Here is a 15,862-nt window from a genome sequence, read left to right on the forward strand (position 1 = left end):
CTTTTAGAGTTTTAGAAAATATCTGTACAATCGGATCAGACCTCACTCAGTGTTGTTCCATCGATTTCCATTTGTACATTCTAGACTGGCAGTTGTTCCTGAATGCTCCGTGTGTGAGAGGTATGGTGTGTAGTCATTCCCCCAACTTAGAGAGACTGTTTCACCTGGACTGTGGAGAAAGAAAAATTTGGCACAGTAAGTCTCTTTGAGTGCGACGGGCGGACCAGCGAGGACAGAGACTTGGGCTCAATATGAGTCTAGCATCAATGCCCTTTAATGAACGTTTTAACAACACATTGAATATCAATGTCCTCCTATGCACGTTCTAACAACACATATATACCCTTTACTTACTGGTCACACAACAAAACACAGGCTATGATTGGCTACTCTCTGCAGTCACGCGTTTTCCGGTCCGCCCCCGCCATTGTGGTTAGCTGCAGGGCACTGTCCATGAGCTGTTCACGCACAGTGGCGACAGTGCCCCTCCTGCATCCAGCTTCTGTTTACTTCTTTCATGTCTTTAGATAACCTTCTGTGTAGGCCCTGGCCTACACTTCAGTTATATCAAGCTCTGGCTTGTTCATAGCATACAGTTTATGCCTTCTTTCTTTCAAAAACTCTCCACAATGGACAACTGAATGGACAACTGAACCCACAAAATAGACTATTTTTGCAGCATAACACTTCATGACTAGTGCTTCATGACACTCAGCATTTCTTTGATGCATATTGGTTTTTAGTAGCTTAAATAACAGTCTATAGTTCATTTAGCAGGCAAGAAAAAGGGACATAGATGCTACTTTTGATAGTTTTATAGTAATAGTACTGTTTCTTAAAATCATTCCCTACAAATGATACTGTGATGTAACTTGATAGGTGATACAGCATCAATAGTACTAGTAAATAAAACAGAAGTCAACATGATGTCTGCTGCAATATGTCTCCGTAAAGAATATTTTCTTTCACTCATGGGGCCAAGATTCTTAGTCAACAAAGTGAGGATTTATTTTCTATCAAAAATTTTAGAAGTGAGAGAAAAGACAAGGAGAAAAAAATAGACAAGAAAAGGACTTTGTGCAGAAACCTAAGGAAATCTGAATGATGATGAAACGTTGGCAGGAATTCTCAGGTAACTATTTGTTTTATTACTTAGTTTTATTTATTTATTTTTTTCATTGATCTCTGCAATGAAAGTAAGACTATCTTATTATTTATTAGAAAAACAAAACAAAACCAACCCTTCATGTTACTTTCTTTAGCTGTTACGTGGTCCCTAAAAAAACCAGCAAGTGTGAAGGATGCTCATTCTTCCTGAACTTGCTGAAGTATTCAAGAGCAAATGAGTAGGTTATGACTTTCAAGCCTGAGCAGCTATGATGCTTTCTGATCAGAAAGGGGAGAGCATATGCAATCTGAGGACTAGGAAAGAAAATAATTGGAGCTTCTGCTTGAGTAAGTCCTCTGGAGTTGTCCTAAGAAACAAATAACACTTCTGTAATGTATGATTCAAACACACCTTGCATCTTCAGATATAGTAAGACTAAGAAGCTCTTATATCTTAAATCAGTTGATTCAGGTACTAAAGAATGGAAATCCTAATTCTTAACTGCTAATTTTATTTAAATTTATGTAAAAGTTAAGACATACAGTAATTAGATACTTAGAACAACTCAGGTTATTCTCAGATAATAAATACACTTACTGAGACAAAAGTGGGAACTGCTGAAGACTTGCTTAAAATACTCAGACTTACCCTGCTGTTCAGCTGCCTTAAGCCAAAAGAGTGGAAATTGAAGGAGAAACCCCTAGTCAACGTTTCAAATGAATGAGACAGGCATATAACAAGCCTGTAAAAAATATATAATGTTAACATTATCAGAAATTGTTTAGGGAGAAGATAGGCAAATTGATGGTTATCTATAACATGTAGTTGTGGAAACACTTTGAAAACAATTGGACCTTGTAAACTGCACAGATCAATCAAAACCAGGAAATCAACTGAAATTAAATCTGATCTTGATAGCTTTGAAATAAAATGGAGAAAGGCAGCAGAGAGTAAAAGACAAGTAGTGAATTAAAAAAATCAGTATTAAGATAACAGCATGATTCTATTCAGCAGTAAGAGGACAGGAGAAACAGAATTAAACTGTAGAAACTGTGTTGATGGAGGTCCTGTGCGGCACTGAGCAGAGGCCAGAAGCACATTCAGTAGCCCTGTACGAAATTCACAAATGAGCTGCCACCCTTGCCCTCCTTCCTGTTAAACAGGGAGGGCTATCTCACAGCAGCTGAACCAGGAGGTTACAAAGATAATGTTAATGTGACAATGTTATCTTTCCATTGCTGGAGAAAATGTTGTTACTCAAAACAAACAAACAAAAAACCATCCTCCTGGTGTGTGTTTGTGGTTGTTTGTGTGCGTGTTTTGTGCTTTTTCTTTGTTTGTTTGTGTTGTGGTTTAGTTTTTTTGTTTGTGTTTTTTTTTTTCTTCCTCCTCCCCTCCACTGCTAATTTGTTATCTTTTGGAAGGCAACACAGCAATACCTTGGTAGATAAATTACATGAAAATGACACAATGGGTATTGGAGGAGTTACTCCCAGCTTTTCAGGCTGGACACTGGTAACTTAAGAAGCAGTGAAGAGGGCAGTGCCTATTCCATCTCTTCCATCTTGCTAAAGAGAAATGTGGGCATTGACATCTCCGTATCCACCTCAGTTCAGGGCAGGGAGATTTGTGCTGCCTTGTTCCTACTTGGCATTTCTCTTTGATCAGCTTTACCCTCAAAGTAAGAGTGAGAGTCCTTGTTCAGAATAGCAACCTCTAGACACTGTGCTCTACTGGTTTACTCCCTTTACTTGTTGGAATTCTTGCACCAAAAAAAGAACCTTTTCATACCCTTCCAGAGGAGCCACAAATATCATAGATTCTGTGTTTGGCATGTGTGTAGTTGATTTTTTGTTCAGTACAGTTCCTTCAGAAAGAGAGGCATGTATTTCTGACACATTGATTTTATGCAGATCCCTGGTGACTGAGCAGACATTCTCCTCTTCTTTCCCCTCCTGCCCACCTTGAAATTGTGTTGCTTATGTATAAACACATCTACACTTCAACCAGTGCTTATTCCCATTTTAATAGCATCTTTAGAAACTGATTAGTCTAGCAAGAAGAGGGGGAAGGCAACTGGGATGGTGATGGCTTCTAGTGGCTATCACCTGTCTTTTAAAAAGTAGCTAATGAGAAGCCAAAGAACAAACTGTGGTGAGACATAAAAGAATATCAAATAAATCTGATAATTAATAACCTGAGAAGTAAATGATGGAAAGCAGTGAAATGTGTGGAAATGGAGCAGGAAAACTGGTCATTTTTTGATGTAAAAAATCCTGACATAGCAGACCTTCAAATGATTATCTTTCTGTATGGTGTGTGTGTCGCTGAATCATATCCTACCATGTGTGGTAAGATTAAAACAGTGGGAAGTTTAGAAAGGAAATTATAGACAATATAAAGAGAATGACCTTTATCAAGGATATGGGGTTTTTATCACATGAAGTGCAGCTACTTGCCAGCAGGGAAAAAATAGCATCTTACCTAGAGAAATAGGAGCTAAGTGTGAAAAAGATTGTGTTAAGTTCTGGAGCTGGCCTCTCCTGTCTCCTATGGTAAAGAACCTATGCATGCTTCCTTCCTCTTTATATCAAAGGAAGATACTGACTCTTGAAAGTTATTGTTGCCTTGCAGGAGATGGAAGGGATTTCTCCTACAGCTCTCAAGTGTAGGCTCTGTTCAGTTGCTGTGCAAAGCAACTTCCAGAAGGCTGGGCTGCTAAACAGTGTTGCAACTGAGAAATACAGCCTCCAAACCAAACAACAACCACAAAAAAAGGGCCACACAAAACCAAACCACACACACACACACACACACACACACACACGCAATCAAACAAACATCCCTCTACCCCAACCAAAACCAACAAAACACCAATATTTTTTGACTGAGTGGTTTTAGACTTGGATCAAATGAATGGCATAAACTCTTTCATGTGTAATCCTGGATCCAATACAGTGAAATGGGCCACTGTGGTAATAATATGTGGAGATGTGTTTGTGTTTTGTTTTGTGTGTGTTTGTTTGTTTGTTTGTTTTCTCCTCTTTTCTCCTTCTGGTTTGAGCAGCTATTACTATTGTGGCTTGCCAGAAGAAGCCTAAAGCAGGAAAAATATCTGACAGTCATGGTTATTCATATGCTCACAGCACCAGTGGACTTTGTAATTTTTTTTGTTCCCATCAGCACAAATCCAGCTATTCTTCTGCTTTCAAATGTTGGTTCAGATAATTTTTGAAGATGAAAAGGTTGCGAGCCCTTGATGTTTATTTATTTCACAAAATAGAGCTTGTTGCCAGGCTGCAGTCCTACACAACTGGCATTTTAGCACCTATCACCTGTGCAAATTGTGTTGTATAAAACATGAAAAATATTGTGAGAGAAGACTGCAGTAGATACCTGGACTTTGCAGAAGCATTTCTGGAAGAGATGGGATCGTACAGTCCCTCCAGTGGGGAAAAGTTACCTTCTGCCTGGACAGTTTTGTTTGGCTGGGTTATCTGAGTACTTCCCAGTATCTTAAATCTACAGGTTACAGCCTCCTTGCTGGCATTTCCCATCTGTTTTACCTTTTTACAGATGAAGAAGTAAGATGGAATTCACCCCAGGGAACAGAGGAAGCTGGTGGAGAGGAAGGGAACCCACACCTGAAGTGTCTGAGGTGCAGGATCTCACTGCCAAACAGCTCTTCCTCCCTCTCCTACGGTGACTCCTCATGTTAGAATGGACAAGAAGAGAATGGGAATGAAATGGGAAATTTAGAACTTACATGGAGGAGAGACAAGCTGAAACTTTAGTAGGTGACTTCTCCAGCAGAGTAGGTAGACCATATCAATTGCACAAAAAAAAAAAAAAAAAAATCACCAAGAAGTTTGTGGTTAGCCTTGGCAATATAAAAAGAGTTGAGAATAAACTTCTGGGTAGATCAGACAAGAATTTTGAAAACGTACATGAAAGAAAACTGGTATTCCAGTAAAAAGTAAAATAATTGCCTCTGTATTTCATTTCTGTCCTCCTTCAAAACTGCGAGGTTGTAAGAAATTATAGCATTTATGTTCCCACTAAAGCTGAATGAAAACTGACTTTCTAAGGAGGGATATCCACTACAGTAACATTGCTGTAAAATAAGCAGTTGGAATTACATTTGCAAGATTTATAACCTGAACCCAAGCAACCTGAATCTTTTCAATGTTCCATTTCTGTGTTCATATTTTAATATCTCTGCTGATATTATTCTAATTTTATGGGTTTGAGGAAATGCCTGAACTAGTTGGAATGCTTTCATGAAACCAGGTTTTACCTTTAGATCAAATGAATCTGATCCAGATAAAAATCTAGACCTGAACTTGGCAATTACCTGTTTTTGAGCAACAAATAGCACATCTGAGGAGAGAAATGAGTTGCATTTTTTACTTGATATGCAGGAATGTGTCAGTATGTGCAGTATATTCTGCTTGTATTGACATATTAGTTTGTGGGAAATTGCAATATGTAGAAAGCATCAAAATATGTGAAAGATTAGTTAGTGTTTTGGGCATAGCAAGAGCAAAATTAATTGCATATGGCTATTAGTAACTCATAGCAAAATTTTAAGTGGAGAAAAAGGAAATGAAGCCTTGAGTTCCTTATGGGAATGAGCACGTCACTTCAGTCATTCTGTACAGCATCACGCACTAACCCTGATTGTGCCTTGGAGGCACATCTGTTAAATATTTTCATTGCATTATGTTAGTGATTTTGCTTTTCAACAGACTGAAGCTCATAGTAGTAGGGTGATAAAAAAGGTCTGTCTAATTCTCAATATTGTATTTGAATTATTTTAAAACTTGGACTATTAATGGGACTCCTGGGGCAAACAGGATGGTGGCAAGTAATGTGTGCTGGGAGAAAGGGGTGACATTCTCCTCTGCATAATCTGTTCTTCCATATTTGTGCGTCAGTAGAGGGGTGAGTGGTCATAAATTACAATGAGCAATGTGCACAAGTGTTTCAGTGAAATGTTGCTGGCTTTGTTCTACTGTATTTAGGTCTTACATCAGAGAATAACCTAGACTTAAACATTATTTGATATTTCCAATTTCTGTTTCTAAACAAAATGAATGCCAATACAATTAAAAGCATATCTTCCCGCTGAAATAGTCCTTAGAAGACACAGTGACTTGTCATATTAGTTTCCTTGTTTTAGTAGGAAACAGTTGATATGGATTTTCAGGAATTAATGAACCATTTATTGCTCTTACAATTGAACATTTCTTTAAAAGTACAATATTGGGTAATCAACATCCCAATTTCTTACTAAATAGAGTACTTAAAATAAGCAAAGAATTATATATCTGCCCTAAAATCAGTGCTTAAAAAAGCTAAGGGTTTTTTGCAAAGAAAAAAAGAAAAAAAAAAGGCAAGAGATCATCCTTTCTATTTGAAGAAGAGAGAATGTAATTTAAAGTGTATCTAACCAGGTTAAAAAAGCTTTCATGAGAGATGATGGCATTGGTCAGCATCTTTCTCAGTGTTTGCATTGTAATTGACTGATAGGACCTTGTCTTCCAGAAACTAAGTTACATCCTTAGTGCTGTATCATGCTATGCTGAAAATCTATACTTTCAGTGCAGACACTCAGACTCAAAGCAACATTTATATCTTCGTTTTTAGCCACCATAAATCAGGAGAAACACTTCTAGCTGTTGAAAGAGATCATGAAGCAATTTTTATAGCTGAGCTCCTATCAGATAATGCTGATCTCTAAGGAGTACAATGATGTATTCACAGGAGAAAATATTAATACTGCAGTTCCCCCTAGAGGTGACTGCATTTCAATTTGATAAATTGTTTATTATCGTCATCATCTTATCTGTCAAGCTTTGAATGTATTTTGGAGACTTTGGAAAGAATGAATCTCTCTAGACACGGTTCATTGCCATGTATAGCAATATGCCAAATGGTATATGCTCTATTAGACACAGTCAAATAAGATTCCTTATCATATTTGGAGGCTAGGGGGGGACCACTTTTTTATCCATTTTTTTGACCTCATATGCTTGTTGTAGTGGGTCAATCCTAGAGCAGCAATATGGCATTCCTGCAACGGTGCCTCATCTTATCCACCGCAAGGTGCCTGAGTCATCTTCCATTGACATTAGAGTAAAATAGTGAACTTGCATCATCTCATCTTAAAATGACTGTAGCAGCTTAATCAGCCTCAGAGGTTTGCTTTTTTGAATATTTGATGATCCAAATTGAACATTAAACTAAATGTATTGTCCTGACATTGACGCACTTTAGAGTTAACTGCAGCTTTAATACATAGACTACTTTAAATACAACCAAGACTGTGCAAAATTCTGGAGTCCTTACAGATTACTTGAAAATGATACGTGAAAAGTCTTTAACCTTGAAAGTGGTAGACTGACATTTGAAAGTAACAAAGTGCTTTAACACTTTCCTCTAAACTGATTCAGTCTTTTTTAAAAAATGTGTGTCTATGCATATACACACATGAATATGTAAACCTCAACTTCATTTATTTTTGTCTGGTGTTATGAACTGGCGTTAGTACTACCAAAAATGGGATTTTTTTTTTTTTCTTTTTTTAGAAGGTATAATACTTAGTAATATACTTTCAGCATTCCCATTAAGTATGTTGTCTGAGTATCTAAAGAAATAAGATGCTGTGTCAGTTACTTTACTAAAAGTGTTGGCTGAACTAAATTAATTTCAAAATGAGACTTTAAACCAGAAGCAAAACATATTCAACATTTCAATGCCAGGTGTCTTCTGCATTTTTTTTTTTTTCAAAATGTTGATTCTCTAATGTAACTGATTTTGGAACTTTTGCCTATAATTGAGGCAGAAACTTTAACCTGTGCTATGTACACGTCATCAATCAACTTATGTTGCCTTTATTGCTGATTCGGTTTTGAACTGTTCTAAATGTAGTTGGTACCAGGACGCTGGTTTCTCTGACTTTGATTTAAGCAGTTTGAGAAAAATGGCTGTTTTTACACTTAATGACAGGTACATTTGGCACAGTACTGCTCAGTCCTCATTCCCTTGTGAACGTGGAAAAGGGGGTACTACAGGGAGGTGCACAGAAACTTTATGTTTTTCCACATCTCTGGATTTTCTGCTGTAGGAAACTAAGGTACACATTCATGTCTTACTTTGGCATGCAGTTGGCCTATGGTCGGGGTATGTGTTCTAGTACTGGGACTGAGATGTAGCCGATAAAAGTCTGATCTCCAAAACAGTGAATATTTTTCTTACCAAATTGTTTGACAGGCATTAAAAATAATGTGTGAGGCTTATGTCTGAATATTTGTCATACACACAAAAATCAAGTCTTTGAATAAATAGCAAATATTTCAGAAAAGATTAAAAGAAAACTGTAATGTTCTGCTTTATTTAAACAGTAAAACCACTCTGTCTCATGGTAGACTCTAATGTTGGCCATTTCCTTACAGTTCCAGGATAAACAAAATAAAGTACATAAGCCAGGTTCTTTCTCTTGAAACTGTACTTCTTCTACTGCTTGCTTTCCTATTGCTCTTGTCTGGGCCATTAAATTGTTGTTTTAAATTATTGATTTCACCTTACTTAATATAAAATCTCATATTAAAGTTGGCAGATAGAGGGGGAACTTCCATAAAGCTTCTCTTTCCCAGATTTCTCAAGGAATTCAGGCCAGTTTACTTGTCTTAAACAGGGGTGAGAATGAACTATGGAAAGTGATGACATTTCATTTTTCACAAGCTTTTCCTGTTTGTTCATTTGTTTGTTTTTCTGAAATTTACAGTGGCTTTTTTTTTCATATTTGGCAATGACACAATATTACTGCCTGTATAAAAAGTAACTCACAGGTTCCTTAAATATGTAGGGTGGTAGAATTAGGGTATAATGAAAAGTACCTGGAATTAAGGCCTTTGTCATCTATAGTAATGAGCTACTTGGCAGGTAGAAGAGCTGTTTTGAATGCAACAGAGGTATAGAGCCTTTTTCTGGAAGTCTGCACCAAGAATGCAGGAAGCACAGTGCTGCAGGTCGGCACTTCTGTGCATAGTTGAGTTCACTTGTAGAAAATGACAGTGACGTGGACCCCCCTGGGTGCTCACAGGGCCTGCTTTCCCAGTAACAGTAACGAGAAGCGTGAGTTAATGCAGATCTGCTGACAAACCAAATGGAAACAATTGCAGTTGCATTTTTCTTGTATCCTGGGAAATATTAATGCTAAAGAGGGTTACCAGTCTCAGAAGAGTAAAGTTCATAGTCATCAATTCCATAGGTTGTCCCAGGACTGCTTATTCTGCCTGAAATAAGCTGAGGATATTCTGCTGCAATTTTTAAACTCACACAAGATTCCAGATTTTTGAGCTACAGTGAGGCTTATGCTGCCTGTGACATCACCTTTAGAAGATTAAATATTGTTGTGGAAATTGGGTTATTCATGGATTTAGTTTGTATCTTAAAAGTTAATCTTTTATGTTACTTCACCAGAGCACACTCCAACTCAACGGACTACTACATGCTACTGATCTTCCAGACAAGTGGGAAGGAAGCTGCATCCTGTAGTCTGAGGGGAATGAAGAAAGATTTCAAGCCCTTGGGATGGTTAGTGAAAGATTCTGAGGTGAAAGTAATTTTCTCTTCCCTCCTTCCATTTTTGGGTGATGACGGGAGATGGAATAAAAGAATTCAGTCCATAAATTATTGGCTACAAGACTGGTGCTACAGGCAGGGCTCTGGCTTCTTTGATAACAGGTGGTTTTATAAGACACCAGTCCAGACAGTGATATGTGGGAACGGTTTATCTCGCGGGGGCAAAAGGATGCTGGAACAGGAATTAGCAGGGCTCATTTAGAGAGCTTTAAGCTAGACTCGAAGGGGGATGAGGTTGTAGCTGGGCTTGCACCAGTGGGGCAGCACTCCAGAGCTGATGAAGACTAGGAGGCCTCCTACACACCTAGGGTAAAATCGGTGTGCTCAGCTCGCTCTCTGAAATGCCTGTACACCAACGCACGCAGCATGGGGAATAAGCAGGAGGAGTTAGAAATCTGTATTCAGACAGGAGATTATGACCTGGTGGCAATTACAGACACATGGTGGGACTGCTCACATGACTGGAATGTGGTCATGGACGACTATGTTCTTCTCAGGAAAGACACGTCAGCCAGGCGAGGTGGTGGAGTTGCTCTTTATGTGAGAGAGCAACTACAGTTTATTGAGTAGTGTCCAGGCATGGATGAGGAGCAAGTTGAGAGTCTGTGGGTGAGAATGAAGGTGCAGACTGGCAGGGGCGATAATGTTGTGGGTGTCTATTACAAGCCACCAGGTGAGGATGAGGAAGTTGATGAGGCCTTATAGAGGGAGCTGAGAGCAGCCTCGCAATTGCAGGCCCTCTTTATTATGGGGGATTTTAACTACTCTGATGTTTGCTGGAAGGACTACTCAGCCAGCCAGCCACAGTCTAGGAGGTTCCTCCAGTGCATTGATGATAACTTTCTGATGCAAAAGGTGGATGAGTCAACTAGGAGAGGTGCACTACTGGCTCTCATCTTCACTAACAAGGAGGGTCTGGTTGAAGCAGTAAAGGTTGAGGGCTGCCTTGGCTGCAGCTAACATGAGATGATGGAATTCAGGATCTCATGTGGCAGGAACAGAGTATCAGGCAGAATCACAACCTTGGAGTTCAGTAGGGTGAACTTTGGCCTTTGCAAGGAATTTCCAGGGGAAATCCTGTGGGCAAGGGTACTTGAAAGTAAAGGGTCCCAAGATAGTTGGTTAGCATTCAGGGACTGCTTCTTCCAAGCTCAAGATCAGAGCATCCCGACACGCAGGAAGTCAAGGAAGGGAGCCAGGAGACCTGTGTGGTTAAACAAGGAATTGCTGGGTAAGCTCAAGTGGAAGAGGAGAGTTTACAGATCATGAAAGGAGGGGCTGGCTTTGGAAGAATATAAGGCTGTTGTCAGAGGATGTAGGGAGGCAACTAGGAAAGCTAAGGCCTCCTTATAATTAAACCTTGTGAGGGCGGTCAAGGACAACAGAAATCTTTATCTGTTATTGTTTGAAGAAGCTCTAACACTAGAGCAATGTAGGCCCACTGATGAATGAGGTGGGTGCCCTGGCGACAGAAGATACAGGGAAGGCAGAGTTACTGAATGCTTTCTTTGTCTCTGTCTATACTGCCGGAAGCTGTCCTGAAGAGCCCTGTGCCCCTGAGGCCCCATAGGAATTCAGGACAATGAAGGAGTTTGCCTTGGTTGATGAGGACTGGGTTAGGGAGCAATTAAGCAATCTGGACATCCATAAATCTATGGGTCTGGATGGGATGCACCCGTGGGTGCTGAGGGAGCTGGCTGCAGTCATTGCTAGGCCACTCTTCATCATCTTTGCTAAGTTGTGGGAAATAGGAGAGGTGCCTGGGGGCTGGAAGAAAGCAAATGTCAGTCTTCAAAAAGGGGAAGAAGGAGGACCTGGGTCAGCCTCACCTCCATCCCTGGGAAACTGATGGAATGACTTATCCTTGGTGCCATCTCAAGGCATATGAAGGATAAGAGGGTCATTAGGGGCAGTCAGCATGGCTTCACCAAGGGGAATGTTTAACCAACCTCCTAGCTCTTTATGAGGACATAACCAGTAGAGTGGATGATGGCAAAGCAATGGATGTGGTCTATCTTGATTTCAGTAAAGCATTTGACATGATCTCCCACAGCATCCTGCCAGCTAAACTGGGTAAGTGTGGACTGGATGATTGGGTAGTGAGGTGGACTGTGAAGTGGCTGAGGGAAAGAAGCCAGAGAGTCGTGGTCAATGGGGCAGAGTCTAGTTGGAGGCCTGTATCTAGCGGAGTGCCTCAAGGGTCAGTACAGGGATGAGTACTATTCCATATATTCATCAATGACTTGGATGAGGGAATAGAGTGCACTTTCAGCAAGTTTGCTGATGATACAAGACTGGGAGGAATGGCTGACATGCCAGAAGGCTGTGATGCCATCCAGAGAGACCTGGACAGGCTGGAGAGTTGAGCAGGGAAAAATTTAATGAAATATAACAAGGGAAAGTGTAGAGTATTGCATCTGGGCAGGAACAACCCCAGGTACCAGTAGAAGTCGGGGAATGATCTGTTGGAGAACAGTGTAGGGGAAAGGGACCTGGGGGTCCTGGTGAACAGCAGGATGACCATGAGCCAGCACTGTGCCCTTGTGGCCAGGAAGACCAATGACATCCTGGGGTGTATTAGAAGGAGGGTGGTTAGTAGGTCCAAAGAGGTTCTCCTCCGCTTCTATTTTGCCCTGGTGAGACTGCATCTGGAATATTGTGTCTAGTTCTGGACCCCTCAGCTCAAGAAGGACAGGGAACTGCTGGAGAGAGTCCAGTGCAGAGCAATGAAGATGATTAAGGGAGTGGAGCAACTCCCGTATGAGGAAAGGCTGAGGGGGCTGTGTCTTTTTAGCTTGGAGAAGAATGAGGGGTACCCTTATTAATATTTATAAACGTATAAAAGGTGAGTGTCACGAGGCTGGAGCCAGGCTCTTCTCAGTGACAACCGATAATAGGACAAGGGGCAATGGGTACAAACTGTAACACAGGAGGTTCCACTTAAATTTGAGAAGAAACTTCTTCTCAGTGAGGGTAACAGAGCACTGGAACAGGCTGTCCAGGGGGGTTGTGGAGTCTCCTTCTCTGGAGACATTCAAAATGCACCTGGACACATTCCTGTGTAGCCTCATCTAGGTGTTCCTGCTCCGGAAGGGAGGTTGGACTACATGATCTTTCAAGGTCCCTTCCAATCCCTAACATTCTGTGATACTGTGATACTGTGATCCCTGGAGACATTCCAGGCCAGGCTGGACGGGGCTCTGAGAAACCTGATCTAGCTGCAGATGTCCCTACTCATTGCAGGTGACTTGGACTGGATGACCTTTGAAGGTCCCTTCCAACCCTAACTATTTTATGATCCTATATTCTGGATGTAATTTGCAGACATCTCTGGTATGTTTGGTATTCTTCCTGTACAACTGCAATGTTAGGTTCAGAAGCTTATATGAAGACTTCATGCTGACTCAATGGCTGTTGATGCCAACAGTGTACATAAATCTGCTACACTATTTAATACGATCTACGTAAGTTCTACTCTGTATAGTGAACAGTGATGTATCATTCATATGGTGCTGGCAAAAACATAATATTAAAGAAATAGCTGATGTTTGATTCATTAAGGCTATACATTTTAGAAGAAAACCAATATTTAAAGCGACCAATTAATCACTGTCGTGTATCATTAAAAGAGCCCTTCATTATGTGTGTTTGAACAAATGACCTCTAAATGAGAATATTCCTAAGTAGAGCAGAAGAAGGTATTAAGACCTCAGTTAGCTGACATGCAGTTTCATCAAAAAAAACCTTGCACCATTCCTCAAACTGATGTTAAGCTATGTGGCTGCAATTTTTGGCACTCTAGGCCTGTTATTTTGGGGTAGCTCCCTTTTGTCATCTAGAAAGAATTGTGCTTCTAAGATGATACGGTACTGGAGCTCTAGGTATCAGCAGGGGAGTGTTAAATGGAGATGATCTGCCCAATATAGTAAACTACCCACCTGAATATCTTATGCAGAAAAGTGAAAAAACTTGGTGGATACAAAAAAAGTGAACAATCAAAAAGGAAAGAAACAGATATTCTGAAAACACTAATTCATGACCTTCCAAATACCTCATGTCATGTGCAAAAAGTAGTTTTGAAGAAAAGATGACTTAAGTTACAATAATAAGGGGTAAGAGACTGTCATCCAGAAAATAGTAGCTTTTTCTACCCTGACACCTCTGTCAACCCAACAGAGTTCTGTGGTAACAGAAGGAAGAAGTTTAAAATGCAAACTTTACTATATGGAACAAATGCATGCATTTATAATGTCTGTGACTTCACTGCTGCATTTTTGGTAAAAAAGTTAGAAGTCAGGTCTCTAAGCCTTGCTCATGTAATTCTTTGCAGGGAATTTCCTGAATACCTTTCTCCTTTCTGTTTGTGGCAGAGTTTTCAAGGAACAGAGCTGTCTACTTTCCTCTTTACCTGGGTTGCTGAGGAATTATCTGCTGTCTCGTATCACGTCTACACTGCTTCATGCCCTACACGAATGCTGAGAAAAGAAGCTATATTCCCATTTAGCTGGTATGATATTTTGTTCCCACCTTTCTAAAGGGGCTTTCAATGTAATGAATCCTGAAAGGGATGTCAGCAAGACTTGTGGGAATGTTGTTAAAGCTTTGGACTTTTCTTCTCTGCTTAAGAGATGCCATGCTGAGTGGGTAAATTAAAACATTTATATTTGTCATAGACAGTGAATTGAGATAGAAAATAATCTCATCTCTGAATATTTTTATAGATATTCAGTATTACTGATATTTAAGTCTTTATCACAGGGAAATTTATTAGCAGTTTCTTGTTGCTGGGAGAACAGGAAGAGTCTAGAGTGCAGAATCTGGGAGGCTGGTTACACTTTGTCTCTGATTTCACGGAAGGGAGAATGAAATGCATATCCACTTGGAATATGTATTATTCCAACTACACAGGACTATTATTTTGGACACTAAATTACTGAAGTTCCTTGCGTTTGTGATTTCTTATAAGCTGGAACCTTAAATTATGTGCATTCTGGTTGTTACTTCATACTACAATCAGTTTCTAGCAGATAAATATTTTGTCTGTCTCAGAAGACAAGTTCGAAAGTTGTTTGGCTCCTGCTCTTTCTATCCTTTTGTTTAGTTTATTGGAAAGGGCTTTTCACTCCCTTATGATTGTTTGTCACATAAGTCATAACAAGAGGTTTGACATAAAATGGCAGAATGAGAAAAGCTGCATTTCAATAGCTTTTTATAGTATTGTACAAAACTGGTCTGCCACCTCTTCCTGATTTATGGTAGGGCTCATTCAGTATAAACTGATTTGAAGAATTTTTGAAAGTCTCTGAATTTCAAATTTTTCTGATGAATGTATAGATGATGCGTTTCAAACTCTAATCCAGCTCCCATTGAAGTCAACAGCAAGGCTGCCATTGATTCTTATGGTGCAGAAGTGGACTTATAATGAGCTATTTAACATTTCATTTATCTAAATTGTTGCAGCTTGAAAGACTGATGGGGTTTTGGAGTGACTGAAGGGCCTGTAGATGTAATCAAAGAGACCAAATCATGTGTGAGAAGCTGTTTCATCTCAATCTCTTTAATCTACAGAAACCTGATAGAATTTGTTTAGTGGATTCTGGCATACCAAAATGTGTAGTCAAATTCAGTATTTAGAATGACTCTTCAGAACAAAACCAGACAGTTTTACAGTTAAACAGCTATGATTCAATAGCTTTAAGTTCTTCAGGTTCTGTCACAAAACTTCTGATGAGAAAGTCTTGTATGTAAACCATATCTGACTTGGTTTTCTTATTTGTACAATAATGGACCTGTATCTTTCTTTCCTGGAGAAGATCTGAAAATACATGTTTTAATATTTATGGAGTGTTTTGAAAGAGTGATGATAAATAAAATGAAGCATGAAAGCCATATATTAGGTGTGTTTAATATAAAAATTTGTTTAATATCTTTCATCTTCATGTGTCGCTTAGAAATACATAGAATTATACAACACCTGATGTCAAGTGGAAGAATTTTTTATTTTTCAGGAGTTTCTCTCAGGTTCTAAAATTCAACCTGACTAAATACATCCAAAGAGATACCATTTCAAATGAACAAATAAACAGATTTTCTTAAAAAAGAAGA

Source organism: Patagioenas fasciata, chromosome 4 (genome assembly GCF_037038585.1).
Source record: "Patagioenas fasciata isolate bPatFas1 chromosome 4, bPatFas1.hap1, whole genome shotgun sequence".
In the NCBI taxonomy this organism is placed as follows: Eukaryota; Metazoa; Chordata; class Aves; order Columbiformes; family Columbidae; genus Patagioenas; species Patagioenas fasciata.